General features: G+C 46.4%; 1 protein-coding gene across 4 annotated transcripts in view; it reads right to left on the reverse strand.

Moving 5' to 3' along the window:
* spsb4 (splA/ryanodine receptor domain and SOCS box containing 4) overlaps nt 1-15,524 on the reverse strand; it is a 191,457-nt gene that overhangs the window by 109,783 nt on the left and 66,150 nt on the right. For 2 of the 4 annotated variants that reach the window (XM_033031103.1, XM_033031104.1), the window contains exon 2: nt 3,177-3,338. The exons of 1 other annotated variant lie outside the window; for it this stretch is intronic. The gene's annotated coding sequence lies outside the window, so the exon portion shown is untranslated. Of the gene's footprint in view, nt 1-3,176; nt 3,339-4,369; nt 4,461-15,524 lie in introns of those variants that run through there. One more of the 4 variants, XM_033031102.1, reaches the window with a different exon arrangement.

Raw genomic sequence — 15,524 nt, forward strand, 5'->3', positions numbered from 1 at the left:
TGATCTTCCCAGCTCCAAAGAAAAACAAGAGCTCACACTATTTTTCTTCAGGAGGTCCCTTCTCCCTTGGAATTGTATCCTTTGTGTACTAGCTGAACAGAACTAGTCCTTACCTTCCACCCCATCAGCCGTCGCATACAACACATAATCCTCCAAAACTTCCGCCACCTCCAATAGGATCCCACCACTAGCCACATTCAGTGGCGGAAATCCCGGGGGGGCCAGGCCTCTGTTTTGAGAGGTGGGGGGCCAGCACCCCCCCCCCCTCCATTTTTTGTAATCCGGATTTTAAAACACAGTGCAATCTCCGCTTTCCACAAGACATTGGGGGTGGGACTGCTGATGGAGGGCACCGATTGGACAAGAGAGACGTCGGTCAGCAGGCAATGGGGCCAGGACATGATGATTCAGCGCGATGATTGGAGGAGGGAGACGTGCCCAGGTCATAGAGTCACAACGGCAGCTCTGGACACAGACCTGCGCCTCATCCACAGTCAGGATTGATCACGGCCAGCTCTCCGGCGCTGCAATCGCTGCCGAAACCCCACCGGACCATCCCCGTCCCCACCCGAGTGGCCCCCCCCCCCCCCACGCCCGGGGGTGGCCAAAGACGTCGGGGGTCAGACGGGAGCGGTTCCCCCAGGCCCACAGCCAGCGCTAAACCCAGCTCAACTCTGCCTGTCCTGCCCGGTTAACCTACAGCCCTGCCTGGACTTAAGGGAAATATGGCCCAGGCTTACAGCCAGCGTGGAGAAGCAGCGCTAAATCCACGGCTCCGGACTGGTATTCCGTCAGTTCAGGCAGGGCTGTAGGTTAACCCGGCAGGACAGGCAGAGTTGAGCTGCATTTAGCGCTGGATTGAGCTGTAATTACCGTTCACTGGGCCCACGGCAGAAGCCTTCGAAGCCTTGCGTGTGTGAGTGTGTGTGTGTGTGTGTGTGTGTGTGTGTGTGTGTGTGCGCGCGCGCGCTGCAAATGTTGGTATCTTGGAGCAAAACACAAAAGTGTTGTTGTAATGAAGTCTGAAGAAAGGTCCTGACCCAAAATGTCACCTATTCAATCCCTCCACAGATGCTGCCTGACCTGCTGAGTTACTCCACCATTTTGTGTCGTTCACTTCTTGCTGCCTCCACCAGCACAAGACATGGACATTAACGGAGGTACGTCTAACCTTGATGAACTCTTTGGATCCATCGATGAAAACAAAGCATGGATTTTCTTTGGCTTCAGCCAAATGGGTTTTCTTTCAAGATCAATCAAAAGGAAAGCACCAGGCAAATGTTCCCATCCCAACCTCAAAGGGTAACAGACATCGCTCTCTCATATATAATAAACAGAACAAGCGCCAACTGGAATGCAATCTTCCTATCAGTATAGGTCAACTCAAAAACAATACCATCAGGAATGTTCAGCATCAGGTAATCTCAACTGTACTTTAACATGTCAACACTTTTTTGAGGAAATATCCAACTATTGTATCTGTTACAGCCACACTTTTAAGAATAAAAGGTGTATTGATATATGTGTAGGAAGGAACTGCAGATGCTGGTTTTAAACTGCAGATAGACACAAAATGCTGGAGTAACTCAGCGGGAGAGACCGCATCTCTGGAGAGAAGGAATGGGTGATGATTCGGGTCGAGACCCTTCTTCAAGTAGGCATGCAGGTGCAGCAGGCAGAGAAGAAAGTGAATGGTATGTCAGCATTCATAGCAAAAGGATTTGAGTATAGGAGCCGGGAGGTTCTACTGCAGTTGTACAGGGTCTTGGTGAGACCACACCTGGAGTATTGCGTACAGTTCTGGTCTCCTAATCTGAGGAAAGACATTCTGGCCATAGAGGGAGTACAGAGAAGGTTCACCAGACTGATTCCTGGGATGTCAGGGCTTTCATATGAAGAAAGACTGGATAGACTCGGCTTGTACTCGCTAGAATTTAGAAGATTGAGGGGGGATCTTATAGAAATTTACAAAATTCTTAAGGGGTTGGACAGGCTAGATGCAGGAAGATTGTTCCCGATGTTGGGGAAGTCCAGGACAAGGGGTCACAGTTTAAAGATAAAGGGGAAGTCCTTTAGGACCGAGATGAGAAAAACATTTTTCACACAGAGAGTGGTGATTCTCTGGAACTCCCTGCCACAGAAGGTAGTTGAGGCCAGTTCATTGGCTATATTTAAGAGGGAGTTAGATGCGGCCCTTGTGGCTAAAGGGATCAGGGGGTATGGAGAGAAGGCAGGTACAGGATTTTGAGTTGGATGATCAGCCATGATCATATTGAATGGCGGTGCAGGCTGGAAGGGCCGAATGGCCTACTCCTGCACCTAATTTCTATGTTTCTATGTTTCAGATTTCACAGTACATGCTTACTTGTAGCTAATCTTTGTAAACCTTAAGCATCCATTGCTGGTGTAAAGACCAGAGCAAATAAGAAAGCGGAACAGCAAATGGGTCTTCCTCTCTGCTCAAGTGCACTGCTGCCCCAACTACAATATCAAACCCTTGTAATCTGTGGAAACTTAAAGAGCAAGAAATACAAAGTAAATCCTGGGTCTCAACCCGAAACATCACGGTGAGCTTCGGCGGCCAGCCTCGTGGTCAACGGCCGATGAGGGCACAGGGAACACTGCCGTGGGGGGGGGGGGGGGGGGGGAGGGGGGGGGGGGGGGGGATGAAGAACAATGGAGGCTCAGACATGGGGGGACCACCAGGAGAAGGGAGGACGAACAATGAACTTTCTCAGCAGCGTATGTGTCGACTATTTGCATAATTTGGGTATTCTACCAAAGGATTTCACTGTGCTAATTAAATATACCTTCCCCTTCCATATTCCTTTTCTCCAGACATGACCCACTGTGTTACTTCAGCTTTTTGTGTCAATCTTCGGTTTAAATCAGCATCTGCAGCTCCTTCCTACAGCATTCATTCTGCCAAACCCATTTAACCAGAGATAAATATTTGGCTTGATGCATGACCCCTTTGGCAACGTATCCTGCAAAAGGGATTTGGACTGACAAGAAAGTGGCTTCCCCCTTTCGGCACTCGGTAGGATGTGTGTAAATAAATAGTGGGAACAATTTCCAACTAGTAACTACTCGAACTGAACCACAGTTCCAAATACACAGACAGGAGGGGGGAGGGGAGGGGGGGGAGGTAAACGGAATTAACAAGAAACACTCACCATAAAACCTGCTAGGCGTTCGTGAGCAGATTTAGAAAGTCCACGACACCCCTAACTCATAAACATGCTGTGGTGTTTTCATGAAACTCTTGAAGAAATCCCATTAACTGGATACAAGATCAGATGCACTTTCTGTGAGGAATAATAGCAGCTTGGAGGAACCTAAAAAGGGAAAGAGAGAGAAAGATAGAAACTTGGACCAACTTAAGAGGCATCGCAGTGGAAAACATAAGTCAGTGTAGGAGTCGTGTTTACTGTCATATATACAGGTACAAATTAAAATCTTGCACGCAAGCAGATCACACGCACACGTACACACACACAGTCACACACACACGCACAGCCACACACGCGTACACACACACACGCACGCACGCAGTCACACACATACACACAGTCACACACACACAGTCACACACACACAGTCACACACACACAGTCACACACACACACAGTCACACACACACACAGTCACACACACACAGTCACACACACACAGTCACACACACACAGTCACACACATACACACAGTCACACACACAGTCACACACACACAGTCACACACACACACACACACACACACACACACAGTCACACACACACACAGTCACACACACACAGTCACACACATACACACAGTCACACACACAGTCACACACACAGTCACACACATACACACAGTCACACACACAGTCACACACACACAGTCACACACATACACACAGTCACACAGTCACACACACAGTCACACACACACACAGTCACACACACGCAGTCACACACACGCAGTCACACACACACACACACGCAGTCACACACAGTCACACACACACAGTCACACACACACGCAGTCACACACACAGTCACATACACACACACACGCAGTCACACACACACAGTCACATACACACAGTCACACACAGACAAAAGCAACTTATACAGTAATTCTACAAGGTACTGATAATAAAAAAGACAGTGCAAATTAAACAAAAGGGCTGAATATGAAGCACAATTAGTAAACTAGTCCACAGTAATGCAAAAGGTGGTCCATGCTGTTCAGTTTCTGGGATCAGCAGCAAAGTGGGACAGAGTTGCTTCTTGGCTCTGTGTGAAGTAACTCCGTCAGGCAGGCAGATCAGCCAAAGCAAAACTGGCAGGCTAAACGCAGCAACTACTTCAGATAAAGCATGTACCTTTCATCACAGGGCTGTGTTAAAAATACTTTGTTTTCAGGGAGAGAGAGAGAGACGAGAGAGAGGAAAGAAAGAGGGAGGGGGAGGAGAGAGAGGGAGAGAGGGGGGTGGGGTGAGAGAGAGGGGTGAGAGAGAGGGGAGGAGAGAGAGGGAAGAGAGAGGGAGAGGGGGAAGAGAGAGAGAGAGAGAGAGAGGAGGGAGAGAGAGGGGAGAGAGAGAGGGAGGAGAGAGAGGGAGAGAGGAGGGAGAGAGAGAGGGAGTGGAGAGAGGGGGGCGAGAGAGGGAGGGGAGAGAGAGTGGGCAGAGGGAGAGGGGAGAGGGAGTGGAGAGAGGGAGGGGAGAGAGGGAGGGGAGAGAGCGAGGGAGAGAGAGGGAGGAGAGGGAAGGAGGAGAGAGGGAGGGGAGAGAGGGAGGAGAGGGAAGGAAGAGAGAGGGAAGGAGGAGAGAGGGAGGGGGGAGAGGGAAGGAGAGGGAAGGAGGAGAGGGAAGGAGGAGAGGGAAGGAGGAGAGGGAAGGAGGGGGAAGGAGGAGAGAGAGAGAAAGGAGAGGGAGGAGAGAGACAGAGAGGAACGAGAGAGAGAGAGGGAGAGAGCAGCAGCAGCAACGGCGGATGAGATGAAGCTAGTGCAATGCCCACAGCCTTGAAAGCTGATCTCATGACATGGGACACACAGGGGAATGGGGAACAGATGGTGGTGGCCTTCGCCCCAACCACTGCGCACAGGCTTGTCGTTCGGCAACATCATTCATTATGTCATGTACACCCTTGGAAAACCAATCTGCTCGCAGAGGGTCTTAACACGCATGCAGAGTGGCGATTCAACGAAACGGAGACCAAATGTCGTCCTTAGAGCCGGAGACAGTGAAGAGCCTCTGCAGGGAGCCATCTGTGGCCCGTTTGCACCCTGGCAGATTGACATAGGTATGAATTGGCACCTTGAGGCTTAGCACAAAGGCCACCTATTGTGTTGTGCTTGGAGGAGGGGGGGCAGACAGCGTCTGGTTACACACAAGCGGTGCGCATTAGGAGGGAGTCTCTCAGCTGGCAGACGCCAAGACAGATGGTAAACAATAAAAGTAAAAGCATGAAAGTCCAGGATGATTTCCAAGTAGCAATATATTATGTTCAGAAACACAAAGGAAGCAGAAAAAAAAACTCCAATTAATTTTGTAAACATATGTCTAAGAGTGAATGTGGGCCAGCAGGCAAAATAACCCACTTGCAAAACAAATAGAAACCTTCCCTCAATCTCAACTCGTTTTACTACAGCTTTTTGTGCCTGCTTTTTTTTTTTTTTTTAATTGCCTTAAAGTTGCATATTGGTCCTTTATAAGCTGAAGCACGTGGCTTCTATTTAAAAAGATCTGGAAAGAAAGTTTTACTCAAAATTCAATGACAATTGAACTAATGGTTTAAATGACAAAACTAAAGCGAAATAGACCGAGGGAGAGAAAGATTATGTAAACTTTAATTATCTATTAAAGATTTAATAAACCTGATGTTTGCATAGATACTACACCAAGTAACAAAGATGATTTCACCCTGCAGTTGCATATGTGAGAAATAAGACATTATTGAACATAACTCGGCAGATCAGGTCACAGTGTGTAATAAAGAACTACAGATGCTGGTTTAAATCGAAGGTAGATACAAAATGCTGGAGTAACTCAGCGGGTGAGGCAGCTTCTCTGGAGAGAAGGAATGGGCGACGTTTCAGGTCGAGACCCTTCTTCAGATCAGGTCACAGAGTCTCCTGCCCAGAGTTGGTGAATCGAGACCCAGGGGGTTAGGGTTAGAAGGGTTTCGGCCCGAAACGTTGCCTTTCTCCTTCACTCCATAGATGCTGCTACACCCGCTGAGTTTCTCCAGCATTTTTGTCTACCTTCGATTTTCCAGCATCTGCAGTTCCTTCTTAAACACGAGACCCAGAGGACACAGGTTTAAGATGATGGGGAAGAAGATTTAATAGGAATCCAAGGGGTAACTTTGACGTAAACGGTGATGGATGTATGGAACAAGCTGCCAGAGGAGATAGTTGAGGCAGGGACTTCCCCAAACAGGTAGACAGGTACACAGAACGGACAGGTTTGGAGAGACATGGAGCCGGGACACAGTTGACCAGTGTGGGCAAGTAAGGCCGAAGGGCCTGTTTCCACACTGTGGAACACGGATTGGCTACTGTTCGAGTCCAGACCCCTTCAGATCTTTGTTTCTACATAAATACAACGTGATTTAATTTAAATCACCAAAACAATATTCAAACTGGGCTGCTGCAGTTAAGCAAAAAATATTGCTACAAACCCCAATGTTTGTGAACGCACGGATGGTTTATATTTTAGATGTTAGCTGTGTGTAATTAATAGACACCACTTGGAGAATGTATTTTCTACATGGCCCCTTTAATCAGATCCGATTCCAGACGAGCTGGGATGAAGGGGCGGAGACGGGCAGATTAGACATATGGTGCATTACAAATCAGTTCAACCCACTGCCATGTGCCGCTAATCTCTGGATCCAGGCCAGAGCACCTGCAACGATAGGACTAAGTCATTATTTCATGGGTCAAAGGCTGGGTATAAAATCCATGCAAATGTGATGCTACCAGGTGGTCTGCAGAAGCTCCGGTGGTCGTTCGCGATACATTTCTTACCTCGTCAACAAAAACCAGCATTGCACTCGCAAGTTTCAAACCTTCGAAAGTCAGGGAGCTTTCAATGCCAAACCAATCAGCCACAATCCCCAATAAAACAGTCTGAAGAAGGGTCTCGACCCCCCCACCACCTCCAGTTTAAATTGCATTTGGAATATTTTGGGGGGCTAAGAAACCAAGAACCAAGTCACCCGTTCCTTCTCTCCAGAGACGCCGCCTGTCCCGCTGAGTTACTCCAGCTTTTTGCGTGTTTCCCCAAAAGCAACAACGTTACCGTCCAGGGTGTGATCCCGATACGAGGCGCATTGCTCCAAGCCCCTTATCCTGTGTCCTTATACAGTCGGATATCCAATGAAAAACGTAGCAATTAGGGAGCTTTCACCACCACGATTCTTGCAAACGACACATTTTTGGATGCACAAAAAATTGCAGCTGCCAAAATATCTTCAGCGCACTAAATTAAGATGAGCATTTCAAGAAGGTGGGATCTAACATTCATTTTCGATTCTGCATCTTCATCGCCCCCTAAAGGCTCAAGGGACCTGTTTCCAAACTAACATTCAATCAAAGACCCACTCCTTTCCAGCGAAATTCAATCGTTTGATACGTTAATATAAAATAAATATTTACTTAATTTACTAAACTAAACAATAAGTGTGAAGAAGGGTCTCGAACCAAAACTCACCAGAGATTTTAGTTAAGAAGGAACTGCAGATGCTGGGAAATCGAAGGTAGACAAAAATGCTGGAGAAACTCGGCATCTATGGAGCAAAGGAAATAGGCGACGTTTCGGATCGAGACCCTTCTTCAGAGATCTTCTACCAGAGATTTTGATATCTCTAATGATCTAGAGATCTTCAATCCAGAGATGGGGTCTGAAGAAGGGGTTTGGCTCGATACGTTGCCTATTTCCTTCGCTCCATAGATGCTGCTGCACCCGCTGAGTTCTCCAGCACTTCAATCCAGAGATGCTGCCTGAGTTACTCCAGCATTTTGTATCCATCTTCGATTTAAACCAGCATTTACAGTTCCTTCCTATTGATTTTGTGTCTATCTTCGGCTTAAGCCAGCCAGCATCTGCAGTTGCTTCTCACACTAAACAATGGCAACTGTGTTACAAGCATATTAATCGCCAGCCAGTTAGTGAGCTGGAGACCTTCCTGTAGCATCATTCTGCAGTGCATCCAAAAATCAAAGTAATAGTAGCCAGAGTAGGGAAACATCACCTCAAGTCTATTTTGCGAGTAAGATTGTGGCTGCAGTCAGATCCAATTTCAACCCCGCTCATCACCAATTCTCTTTGTATCCATAATATCAATTGGCCTCCATCCCGAATAGACACAATGACTGAGCATCGACAGTCCTCTTAGGAAGGGGAACCACAAAGACTCACAACCCACCAGACAAATACATTTCAATGGAGTCATTAGAAAATCCAAATGTTGAAATCTTGAGGGGGGATAAAAGCAAGGTGCTGGAGGAACTCAGCAGGTTAGGCAGCATATGTGGAAGGAATAGGCAGGTGACATTTCAGGCTGGTTCAACAGAGTGAGGAGAAGGGGAGTCAGTCACTTATTACCCCAATATGTAGAAACAAAGAACTACAGATACCAATGATAGACACAAAGTGCTGGAGTAACTCAACTGGTCAGGCAGCATCTCTGGAGAAAAATAATAATAGGTGACGTTTCAGGTCTGAAGAAGGGTCCCGACTCGAAACGCCATCTATCCTTTTTCTCCTGAGTTGCCGGCTGGCCCGCTGAGTTACTTCAGAACTTTGTGGTTCTGAAGTAACTCCTGGTTCTCTTGTGGGAGACTGAATGCATCACCATCAGTTTATCAATAAATGAAAAGCAAAAAAACAGAAATCCTAAATAACAACAGAAAATGCTGGATGCTGACTAACCCGCTGTAAGTTTCCAGGATTTTCTGGTTTTTTTTTAATTTTGAACAATATTTTCTTTGTTGGCCTGCAGAAGGTTATTGGAGTGGAGAAGTGAAATCAGTTAAAAGCAGGCTCATGCCAAACTAGAGAGTGTAAAACATCAAAACTGCACGAGTGAAATATGTGCTTTGATACATACAAGCACAGCTGTTTGCTTTTCATTAGACAGCTATCAAAACAGAAGGAGAAAAGCTGTGATTCTTTGTGAGAGGGATGGGGGATGGGGGAGGAGGAGAGGCGCCAAAATGATTAGTCATGACTTACACCAGGTAATTTGCATCAATCAGCTTCACTTGATAGTCTTTTATTTACTCTTTAGTTTGGTTTAGTTTATTGTCACATGCACCTGATAACGTTTTTAATTCGATAGAGAGATACAGCGCGGAAACAGGCCATTCGGCCCACCCAGTACGTGCCGACCAGCGTTCACCGCACATGACTACTATCCTACTTGCACACACTGGGGATAATTTTGCCAAAGCCAATTAACCTACAAACATAATAATAATAATAATAATACATTTTATTTATGGGCGCCTTTCAAGAGTCTCAAGGACACCGTACAAAAATTTAGCAGGTAGAGGAAAAACATGTAAGGGGAATGAAATAAATAGTAGAGACATGACTAGTACACAAAGTAAAGACAGAATACAATTCAAAACACAATATGAGGCAATTAGTGCACAGATGAAATGGGAGGGGGATGTGGGGCTAAGGATAGGCAGAGGTGAAGAGATGGGTCTTGAGGCGGGACTGGAAGATGGTGAGGGACATGGAATTGCGGATCAGTTGGGGGAGGGAGTTCCAGAGCCTGGGAGCTGCCCTGGAGAAGGCTCTGTCCCCAAAACTGCGGAGGTTGGACTTGTGGATGGAGAGGAGACCGGCTGATGTGGATCTGAGGGACCGTGAGGGTTGGTAGGGGGAGAGGAGGTCAGTGAGATATGGGGGGGCCAGATGGTGGAGGGCTTTGTAGGTGAGGATCAGGATTTTGAAGGTGATCCGGTGGGAGATGGGAAGCCAGTGAAGTTGTTTGAGGACTGGAGTGATGTGATGCCAGGATTTGGTGTGGGTGATGAGTCGGGCGGCTGCATTCTGGACCAGTTGGAGTCGGTTGATGTAGGTGGAGCTGATGCCAAGGAGAAGTGAGTTGCAATAGTCCAGTCGGGAGGAGATGAAGGCATGGATGAGTCTTTCAGCAGCGGGAGGTGTGAGAGAGGGTCTGAGTTTGGCGATGTTGCGGAGATGAAAGAAGGAGGTTTTAATGACATGGCGGATGTGAGGCTCAAGGGAGAGGGTGGAATCAAAGATCACGCCAAGGTTGCGGGCCTGGGGAGATGGGGAGACAGTGGTGCCGTCGATGGTGAGAGTGGGGTTATTGATTTTGCTGAGTGTGGTTTTGGAGCCACATGTACGTCTTTGGAGTGTTGGAGGAAACCGGAGCACCACGAGGTTCAGCAGGCAGTGAAGAAAGCGAATGGCATGTTGGCCTTTATAACAAGAGGAATCGAATATAGGAGCAAAGATGTCCTTCTGCAGTTGTACAGAGCCCTAGTGAGAGACCACACCTGGAGTATTGTGTGCAATTTTGGTCCCCTAATTTGAAGGACATTCTTGCTATTGAGGGAGCGCAGCGTAGGTTTACAAGGTTAATTCCCGGGATGGCGGGACTGTAATATGCTGAGAGAATGGAGCGGCTGGGCTTGTACACTCTGGAGTTTAGAAGGATGAGAGGGGATCTAATTGAAACATATAAGATTGTTAAGGGTTGGACACGCTAGAGGCAGGAAACATGTTCCCGATGTTGGGGGAGTCCAGAACCAGGGGCCACAGTTTAAGAATAAGGAGTAAGCCATTTAGAACGGAGACGAGGAAACACTTTTTCTCACAGAGAGTGGTGAGTCTGTGGAATTCTCTGCCTCAGAGGGCGGTGGAGGCAGGTTCTCTGGATGCTTTCAAGAGAGAGATAGATAGGGCTCTTAAAAATAGCGGAGTCAGGGGATATGGGGAGAAGGCAGGAACGGGGTACTGATTGTGGATGATCAGCCATGACCACATTGAATGGCGGTGCCGGCTCGAAGGGCCGAATGGCCTACTCCTGCACCTATTGTTTATTGTCTATTGTCACTCGGAGAAAACCCACACAGGTCACGGGGAGAAAGTACAAACTCCGTACGGACAGCACCCGTTGTCAGGATTGAACCCAGGTCCCTGCCACTGTAAAGCAGCAGCTAACCAGTCAGCAGAAATACTATACATGATTTAAATCGAGCCATCCACAGTGTACACATACACGATAAAGGGAATAACGTTTAGTGCAAGATAAAGTCCAGTAAAGTCTGATTAAAGACATTCCGAGCGTCTCCGATAATAGCTCGGGAACCCTCTCTAGTTGTTGATAGAATGGTTCAGTTGCCCTGATAACAGCTGGGAAGAAAAACACAGACAAAATAAGTTGTGCAACCCATTTTAGCAAAGGTTTTCTAAAGGACCGCCTCAAACATAATTTCTGACTAGCTTACATAGGGAGATATCAGGCAAGGAAACCAAACAAGCTTGGTCAAAGAGAGAGGTTTTAAGGAGAGTCCTAAAGTCAAAAGTAGAGGCATAGGTTGAAAGAGGGAGAGGGATCAAGTTTCCGAATACAAAGTCACACAAAAATCCCCATTCCACCTCCGATTATTTTTGTTCTGTCGCCTGGTTACTGAGGTTCCACAATGAGCTTTGTCCTTTCATGATTGTGAAATCCCCCATTAAATCACCCCCCAGCTTTTGCCGGTACCAGGGGAACAATCTGCTATTACCTGCTGGATAAATAGACAATAGACAATAGGTGCAGGAGTAGGCCATTCGGCCCTTCGAGCCAGCACCGCCATTCAATGTGATCATGGCTGATCATCCCCAATCAGTACCCCGTTCCTGCCTTCTCCCCATATCCCCTGATTCCGCTATTTTTAGGAGCCCTATCTAGCTCTCTCTTGAAAGCATCCAGAGAACCTGCTTCCACCGCCCTCTGAGGCAGAGAATTCCACAGACTCACAACTCATTGTGAGAAAAAGTGTTTCCTCGTCTCCGTTCTAAATGGCTTACTCCTTATTCTTAAACTGTGGCCCCTGGTTCTGGACTCCCCCAACATCAGGAACATGTTTCCTGCCTCTAGCATGTCCAAGCCCTTAACAATCCCTTAAATTCAGTGAAATAGACATTGTCTCAACAAACAAGGGTACTTAGATTGTAGAAACAAGCAACTGCAGATGCTGGTTTATACCAAAGATAGACACAAAGTGCTGGAGTAACTCAGCAGTTCCGGCAGCATTTATGGGGAAAAAGGATGGGTCACGTAACGTTCAGGTTGGGACCCTTCTTCAGACTGAGAGTCAGGAGAGAGGGAGCCTCAAGATATGGAAGGGTCAGGTGTGAAAACGACATATCAAAGCAGACATTTATAAGGAAGTGTAGAAATTTTCTTCTTGAAGACTGAAGAAGGGTCTCGACCCGAAACATCACCCATTCCTTCTCTCCAGAGATGCTGCCTGAGTTACTCCAGCATTTTGTGTTCAAGAAGGAACTGCAGATGTTGGAAAATCGAAGGTTGGCAAAAGTGCTGGAGAAACTCAGCGAGTGCGGCAGCATCTATGGAACGAAGGAAATAGGCGACGTTTCGGGCCGAAACCCTTCATTTTGTGTCCGTCATCTGGTCTTGATTCCCTCACCTCAGTACAAGACTGTGCGATTTGTGTAGTGTAGTGTAGTGTAGTTGTGTCATGTAATTGTGTAGTGGAACACCATTCCTCCAATATTGAGAATGGACACCCCTCAAACACATTCAATTGTGTTTCAAACCTCATATCCCTCACAGTGCTGTTTTCACGTGATGTGATCTTGAAACCAAATGCAGTACAGAATCCTTAAAAACCATCAAAGTGGTCACCCTGGCAATTTATGGCCGTAACCATTAACACTAACTACTTTATAAAGCACAAATTAACGAGTGATAGATATGCAGAGGTCAGAATCAATTACATTATCCAACTGCAAAACAAATTAAGCCACCAAAGGATCTTTCCAAATACCACCACCACCGAAACAAACATGCGGTGCTGGCTCGAAGGGCCGAATGGCCTACTCCTGCACCTATTGTCTATTGTCTAAACACGTATGAATTCTTTCTTAAAAAACCACCCACAATTTTGGACATTAGTTGCCGTTTCAAATGCGGTGATTTCCGTTATGTTTTTACACATGCTGCAAGAGTGACTTCAATACAAACTGTGAATGTCAGGAGCGGAAGCACCTACTCCTGAATGGTGAAAATTGCACTCCACACATCGAATCCCTCTTAACTATGGACATGATTTTTAAGTGTAATTAAGTACTCCAGAGGATCCCATTTTTTTTTTAAACTCGAGCTCACTCTGGAGAAGTTGCATTGCTAATTTCGTACTTAGTCTTGGCAACCTCTCACTTTGGTACTGTTTAAAATATCAATAACCAATTCTCCACACACCCATTAGCTGTTTTAACCATTCGAGGGCTATACCTCCTAAGTGGCCAAAACTACTGACATTCCTATAATGCTTTTAAGGGAGCAATATGCCCCAGGCCACTTAGCAGAAACATTAACAGGAATTTAAAAAAAACCAAGGCATACATTGACATTTTTGGAATGATATTTAGAGGCATACAGCAGAAACCGGCCCTGCAGCCCAGCTTGTTCATGCCAACCAAGATGCCCCACCTACGCTTGTCCCATTTGCTCACATTCGGCCCTTGCTCCTCTAAACCTTTCCGCTCTATTCAACTGTACAAATGTCTTTTAAAGGTAGACAAAAAAGCTGGAGAAGCTCAGCGGGTGAAGCAGCATCTATGGAGCGAAGGAATAGGTGATGTTTGGGTCGAGACCTTCTTTAGACTGATGTCGGGGGGGGGGGGGGGGGGGGCCGGGAAAAAAATGAAGAGGCGGAGACAGTAGGCTGTGGGGGAGCTGGGAAGGGGAGGGGAAGAAAGGAGTAAGCTAGGACTACCTGAAATTGGAGAAGTCAATGTTCATACCGGTGGGGTGTAAACTACACAAGCGACATATGAGGTGCTGTTCCTCCAATTGTTTTTTAAATATTGTTATAATACCCGCCTCAACTACCTCCTCTGGCAACTCATTCCATATACCCACCGGCCTCTTGTGTGAAAAAGCTGCCCCACAGGTTCACATTAAATCTTTCCTCCCACATCTTAAATCTATGTCCTCTGACAATAGACAATAGGTGCAGGAGTAGGCCATTTGGCCCTTCGAGCCAGCACCGTCATTCAATGTGATCATGGCTGATCATCCCCAATCAGTACCCCGTTCCTGCCTTCTCCCCAAATCCCCTGATTCCACTATTTTTAAGAGCCCTACCTAGCTCTCTCTTGAAAGCATCCAGAGAACCTGCCTCCACCACCCTCTGAGGCAGAGAATTCCACAGACTCACCACTCTCTGTGTGAAAAAGTGTTTAGGTGTTAGGTGACAAGAGCTGATTTTTTTGTATAATCAGTACTCCACAACAATACAGAGGGTCATAGAGTCCTAGAATCATACAACATGGAATCAGGCCCTTCAGCCCAACATATCCATGATATCCAAGTTGCCTTGCTTACTTAGTCCTACTTCCCTGCACCTGGCCAAGATACCTCCAAATCTTTCCTGTCCATGTATCTGTCCAAGTGTCCTTTAAATTGTACCACTTCCTGCCACTCAACCACTTCCTGCCACTCAACCACTTCCTGCCACTCAACCACTTCCTGCTACTCAACCACTTCCTGCAGCAAATTAGGTCAACAATTATTGAAAAATGTGAAATGAATAAAAATAATATTTCCCAATCTGCTAGCAAATAGTATTGTTTTGTGTGTAACCAAATTCCAGTTATTTCCACACAATCACATTTTGACAGTGGACAAGTCAATAGTTTTCCCAACAGTCTTTATTGTCTTTTGAAGATAGACACAAAAAGCTGGAGTAACTCAGCGGGTCAGGCAGCAGATCTGAAGAACAGGAATGGGTGACATTTCAGGTTGAGACCCTCCTTCAGACTGATAGTCAGGGGTCAGCTTCATATATATCAATTTTTTAAAAGATATTAGCTAGAAGGTTCTCAGATAGGTACAAAAACAACATTTAAAATACATTTGGATTGGTACTTGGATAGCAAAGGTTCAGTATGACATGGGCCAAACACGGGGAAATTAATAAGTTTATTGGCTGTATTCACATACAAGGAATTTGCCTTGGTACTCTGCCCACAAGTGACAACATGACATACAGTGACAGTTAGGAATGACACATAAAACATTAAACATTAATAATAAAACATTATTGATTAAACAAGTGAATTAAATAAAATACCAGAGCCCAAGGAGGCTACAGATTTTTGGTTATTGAGTAGAGCAACTACTCGTGGATTAAAACTGTTTTTATGTCTGGCTGTGGCAGCTTTGACAGTCCGGAGTCGCCTTCCAGAGGGAAGTGATTCAAAGAGTTTGTGGCCAGGGTGAGAGGGGTCAGAGATGATCTTGCCCGCTCGC

This window comes from Amblyraja radiata, chromosome 13 (assembly GCF_010909765.2).
Source record: "Amblyraja radiata isolate CabotCenter1 chromosome 13, sAmbRad1.1.pri, whole genome shotgun sequence".
Lineage (NCBI taxonomy): Eukaryota > Metazoa > Chordata > Chondrichthyes > Rajiformes > Rajidae > Amblyraja > Amblyraja radiata.